Genomic DNA, 5,428 nt, shown 5'->3' on the forward strand with positions numbered 1-5,428 from the left:
ACAAATCGTAAACGTGAATGAGGTCTAGACACACAACTGTAGAAAACCCTAAAAACAATCTATGAAAATAAGAAAGAAGAAACAAACATAAAAGAAAGAAACAACCAACAATAACACAACTATATACGCGGTTCGGCAACGTGCCTACGTCTACGGGAGATGAGAGCTTCTTTACTGGTAATGGAAAATAGGGTTACAATAACTCTCTTCCTCACGCCTCTCTGTTCTTTCTGATTCCAAAAAAAATTGTGTTTTTCCCTTTTAATCCTAAATGACCACCATCGCAACAATATATATCGAGTCCTAGATAAACGATACAAATTACTGAAATACCCTATGTACGGATATAAAAATTTCCCTCAGGCCTTCAGCCCTTAGGGCTTTTAACGGCTCTCCAGAGTCGTCTCTTTAACTCCACTTTTTGTAGATATTTTTCCTTAAAAATACAAGACATCAATCCTCAACAATAACTGCACAAATTAATAACATTGATACATTCCCCAAACCTTTCTCCTTCCCCAAACCTTTCTCCTTCCAAATTATCACACCATGCAGGGAACCTTTCTCCTTCCAAATTATCACACCATGCAACAACACTGCCATTTCCGCATGATTGGCTGTTACCTCTCCACAAGGTGCAACATAGCAAAAAAAAATATTACCCTCTCTTTCTCTACATACACCACCCACGCCTTCCCTGGATTGCCAAATGAGGAGCCATCAAAACTAAGTTTTAAGCATCCCAAAATTGATAGAACCCAAATACATCTTGGTCTTATTTTAATGAATATCAGAGATACCAAATGAGCAGTATTGTTCTCAACATCAATCTTAGAGACTGCCCAACCCTCCTTCGTCACTGTAAACCAACTCCAAGTTTGAAACAAAAAATTGTTTTTAAATTATGCCAATTCCATGGACACTCCGTCAAAAGTCCGATTCTTTCTATCCACATCTCTCATAAAATAGCTCCTCTAAGGATATCCTATAACATTCTCCCAATCTTCGGAATCCGCATATTTTAATCTAATTCGATGGTAAAGGCAATAGCACCCCTACTTTTTGCATCACTTAGCACCATAATTGAAAAATAGAGGGACAATACAAAAATAGGTAATCAGCGCTCTCATCATTTTTGCAAAATAAATACACATTTATAATGATCTTCCCTCTTTTTCTAAGGTTATCAACCGTTACAATTTTGCTTTGAGCCAGCACCCAAATAAAAGCATGCACCTTATGAGGAATTTGCAATTTTCAAATCTCTTTAAACATAGGCTGATTCATGATCATGGAATAACAAATGATATGTAGATTTAACTGAGTAAACACCATTTGTCTCGAACTTCCAAACGGCCTCATCATTTGCATGGTTTGAAATATGAATCCCCTCAAAAGTTTTTAATAAATTCAAATACTGCTCTTTAGCAATGAGAGGTAAATGATTGTATATACATTCATTGACTGTACAATTAAAGATCCCACCTCATTTACCTTTGCTACATGTTGAGCACACACGAGAAAGATTAGGACATAGAAACTTTAAAGGCCTATCAGTGCCTATTTAGAATGCCAAAATAAAGTTGCACCTCTTTTGCCAATTACCTACCTAGAATGACGAATAACAAATGATCTCATTGAAATTGCCCTCAAAACAAATGATTTTCCACCACTTTGCCTTCTGAAACGATATTATAACAATCATTAAAATCATATTTAGATTCCAACACTTCTTTCTAAAGGAAACTATCATTTTGCATAGCTTGCTACCACCCTTTTGCAATCAAAGCTTGGTTCACAAATTTCAGCCTACGTATACCCAAGCCTCCTTCATTATTTGGTATACAAACTCTATCCCAACTGATAAAATAAAATTTTTTGACCTCCTTATCCGATCCCCATAAGAAATTTCTCATTCGTTTATCAAAATTCTTAATGATATCAGCAAACATACAAACTAAAGACATTTGGTATATGGAGATTGGACAATGAAGACTTAATCAAAGTAATTCTTCCCCCCAAAGATGAATGCTTGGCCTTCCAAATGTCAAGCTTTAAAATTGAACGTTTCATTATTGGATCCCAAACCGCATTAGGCAATCTACCATCTAATAATGACATTCCCAAATATCTGATTGGAAACAATTCCATTTTGCAATGCATTACCTTAGCCAAATACTTAATCACAACTTCTTGAGAACAAACACCAATGACCGAGGTTTTGGCAAAATTGACCATGAGTCTCGAAGCAAATTCACAACATCTAAGAGATCTTCTAATATTCAGATTTTGGTCAACATCTGCTCCACAAAATAATAAAGTATTATATGAATACTGACGATGGGAAATATTGAGACCTGAAGAGCTAACCTAAAAGCTTGTAAAACAATGTCTCTCAACCACATTATTGATCATCAGACTAAATGCCTCCCCCACTATGGTAAAGAGGATTGGGGACAGAGGGCCTTCTTGTCTAATACATTTTGTGGCTTTAAAAAAATATTTGTGACTCCATAAACAAAAACATGAAAAATATGTTGTTGAAAGGCAGTCAGAAATCCACTTCCACCAATTTAGACCAAAACTCACGCGATATAAAATTTCATCCAACACCTTCCATTCGACCCGATCATACACCTTTTCCATATCTAGCTTAATAAGAACATTAGAATACCACTCTCTGATCTAGCATGCATACACTATTGAGTTGTCAATACCCCTTCTATAATCTTTTTCCCTTTAATAAAGGCAGACTAAGTCCCAGATATAACAATAGGAAGAAAATTTTTCAATTTTTCAGGCAACACCTTTGCAATGATCTTATATCAGCTAGTTAACAAATAGATCGGTCGAATATCATTAATATTTGAAATGTGACTCTAAAGGATTTTGGGTGCTAAGAATTTCCTATCGTTTGTTCCCTTAATGGCACACAATATTATTCAAAAGGTAAAATTGACAAATGACATCAACCATAAGTTAGAGTATCGATAGATAACACCGACCCAAAGGTGTCATGCTGAAAATATCATACTAGGGTACCTAAGAAAGTCGCCTACAAACACACACACACACATATACACAAATACACTATATAGGGAAAATAACTCGGTACCCCGTATTTTCATATTTCATTTCTCAATAGATCAAATGTTTTAAAACATATCTTAAAGCATAAAGACGCCATGTATTATATCTTCTATCCCCTAAACCAATTTTACCCACTTTGACCTTATTTTTTTTAGCCTAAACAAATTTTAGAAAAGCATATCTTTTTTAAACCCTATCCTCTCTCTTCACGTAATATTCCCAAAGTTCTCTTTATCTTTCCCCATACCTATATCTCTCTCTCTCCGTATTTCCCCCTCCGTATTTCCCCCAATACTCTTTCTCTTCTCTCTCACTCTCTCTACTCTATGTTTCCCCAAATCCCTCTCTCTCTCTCTCCCATTGTGTTTCCCCAAAACTAAAGAAGCCCCATCTTTCTCTCTCTACAACCCCCTCTCTCTCTCTCCCCTTGTGTTTCCCCAAAACTAAAGAAGCCCCATCTTTCTCTCTCTACAACCCCCTCTCTCTCTCTAATCTTCTATAGCTTCACTTCCCCATTTTAGGATTCTAGCAATGTGAACCTCTATGCCATGTTGCCTATGATAATCAAACATCAGATGATACAAGTTTTTTTTTATCATAACTCCTCTTAACTCCAATTGGGTTGATGTTGCCCCATTACTCTTTAATCCCATTACTATTCATTCAGAGGATGCTCAATAGGATCCCCACAGACTTCAGAGCTTGATGTTAGCAGCATTCTTGCTCCAACTCATTTAGCAAGACCCAACGAGTTGTCTTTATTGTCTTTAGATGGCTGTACTTGTAGAAGATGGGAGAAGCTGGGCATGCGAGGTGATAAATTTTGTCGATCTTAATCAACAAATGTCTAGTCTCATCATGACGAATAAGTTTAAAATTTGATGCTCAATCCATTTCCTAAGGTTTTTCTTGGAACCAAGGAAGAAGTTATCAGCCACAATAACCTCATTTTTGTCATTTTCCATTAATCTGTCCATTAACAGAGAGCCAAAGAATCCAGCTCCACCTGTCATTAAAACTCGTAATTTGGGCTGACTAAATCTAAATTGGTAGTGGAGATGGAGAAGGAGAAGGCTTTGATGTTAACTGGGTTTTAAACCACATCTCCACCAACGTGTGCAATTCTTGAGAGAAAGAAGATGATGATTTTTTGGTTTGCGGTGATCAGGAGTTGCGATCAAGAATTGTAGATAGAGAAAGTCGACACTTTTGGTTTTGCAAGAGAGAATGTTGAGACTTTTGATTTCTGTGATGGGAAAGTTCAAACTTTTGGTTTTCTGCAATGGGGATGCAAAGCTATTTAGGATCAAAGAGAGAGAGAGGGTTGTAGAGAGAGATGGGCCTTTTCTACTTTGGGGAAACACGGGGAGAGAGGGAGGTTTGGGGAAACATAAAGTAAAGAGAGAGTGAGAGACGGGAAGAGAGTGTTGCGGAAATATGGAGAAAGAGGGGTATGGTGAGAGAGAAAGAGAGAAGTTTAGGAATATCAAAGAGGGAGGATGGGGTTTAGAAATTTATGGGGCTAAGAAGATAGGGTCTAAAGTTAGTTAAGGGGATTAAAAGATATAATATGTAACATCTCTATGCCCCAAGATATGTTTTGAGACGTTGAAATGAAACACAAAAACAGGCAATTACCGATATATATATATATATATAAGCAATGATCCAATGTAATGGTTGTATCATAGTATAATGCAACGACGCTTCTACAAAACCATATTTGTGGTGTTTGTACGACTCCAAAGTTTCTACACACACTCTCTTCATCTCAATAATCAATCCCCCAAAAAACAAAGTTCAATTTGAACCTTAGATATGGTCAATATGAGTCCCCTCTAAATACGAATCTAGACCATTCAATTTGTGAATTTCAAGATATTAGCCTTCATAAACTCAAAATCATATATATATATATATATTTTAACGTTGTTCATCTAATGATAATAAAGGCATTCAAAAAAATTGGAAATGAAAAAATTCTTCTAAAGCCTAGATCTAAGCATCTCACCAAAATGAACGACCTGTATTAATTGAGCTAAAAAAAATATTTTCTAGGTTGTGTTTCAATTTTTTCTTTTTTTGTGAATGTTCATTAGAACGAAAAGAGTGTATATTTCAAATTTTGGATCAAACAAATGGCCATAAAATGGTTTTTTAAGGTTCTTGCATCATATTACTATAAAACGATTGCATGAAATCATTGCCTCACACACACACACACACACACATACACACACACACACACACACACACACACACACACATATATATATATATATATATATATATATATATATATAAGTCTTAAAAAAAACTATAGGCGAATTGCTACAAT

General features: G+C 35.8%; 1 pseudogene; it reads right to left on the reverse strand.

Annotated features, from left to right (window-relative positions):
- Positions 1–3,578: 3,578 nt before the first annotated feature.
- On the reverse strand, positions 3,579–4,176 carry LOC105421601 (UDP-glucuronic acid decarboxylase 3 pseudogene; annotated as a pseudogene).
- Positions 4,177–5,428: the final 1,252 nt, after the last annotated feature.

This window comes from Amborella trichopoda, chromosome 13 (assembly GCF_054954075.1).
Source record: "Amborella trichopoda isolate Santa Cruz 75 chromosome 13, AtrichopodaSantaCruz75HAP2 v2.0, whole genome shotgun sequence".
Classification (NCBI taxonomy): Eukaryota; Viridiplantae; Streptophyta; class Magnoliopsida; order Amborellales; family Amborellaceae; genus Amborella; species Amborella trichopoda.